This window comes from Papio anubis, unplaced genomic scaffold (assembly GCF_008728515.1).
Source record: "Papio anubis isolate 15944 unplaced genomic scaffold, Panubis1.0 scaffold98, whole genome shotgun sequence".
NCBI classification, from domain to species: domain Eukaryota; kingdom Metazoa; phylum Chordata; class Mammalia; order Primates; family Cercopithecidae; genus Papio; species Papio anubis.
Genome location: NW_022170057.1, coordinates 91,155 through 92,147, shown reverse-complemented (window position 1 = coordinate 92,147; position 993 = coordinate 91,155).

Here is a 993-nt window from a genome sequence, read left to right as displayed (position 1 = left end):
GGAAGAGAAGTTGAAGCTTGCAGTAAAATCCAAGAAACCAATTTATCTAGCCACCAAAGTGAAACCACAAAGGAAGAGCTTGTGGGGAGGACTAGAGGAAGCTATGGTCTCTAAAGATCACAACTTCTGCACACTCATAGTCAAGAGTCTTGTAGTGGGCTTGAGACCACTACTGGTCTGCAGAGCACCATTTGGGAAGATGTGTTAGACACAGAGAAGAGGAGAGCCACGATCAGCTAGAACCCATCAGGTTCTGTATCTGACCGGGACAAACTTCCAAATTAACAACTGCTGCTTCTCTCCCACCTTCCAAATTTCATTCAAGTTCTTCCTTCAGACAGCTCTAACAGGGAACCACACAAAGAAGGGTTTCTAAGAAATAGAATTCCCAACTTAACCAAATTGGTGTTGCCAAATCTCAAAGAAGTTGTAAGAAGGAAAACTGGAAAGGGTTCTTTGAGACCAAGTAATTTCTTCTCGGTTCTGAAGAAATCGGAGAGTCATTAAAGGTTTTATCAGCAGATTGCATGTCCAATTTCTCTTTATTAAAAATAACTTAAGTGACTATGTGCTGTAAGTAACTCATAGATAGGGAAGAAAGAGAAGGCGATTTCATATCTCCCTGAGCTGACTCAAGTTATTTCTTCTCTCTCAATTGCTCTTCTTCTTGCCATTCCAGTGAAAAACTCTTACGCCTCACAGATTTCACTCAGACATCACCTCCTCTGAGAAGCCTCCAATGACTTTCCACTCCATATCCTCCATTTCCCCCTTTGGGCTCCCATAACATCTTGTACATACTACTATAAAGCACTTTTCATATTGTGGTATAATTTTCTGGTTTTATGGTTGTTTTTCTTCAGTAAACCATAAGGTCCTTGTGAAACGGGACTATGTTTTATTTCTCACTGTTTACCCAAGATCTTGTTAATAGTAAGTGCTCAAAAGACAGAGAGTGAAGAAATGAATGAATGGTAAATGATTGAGCGAAAA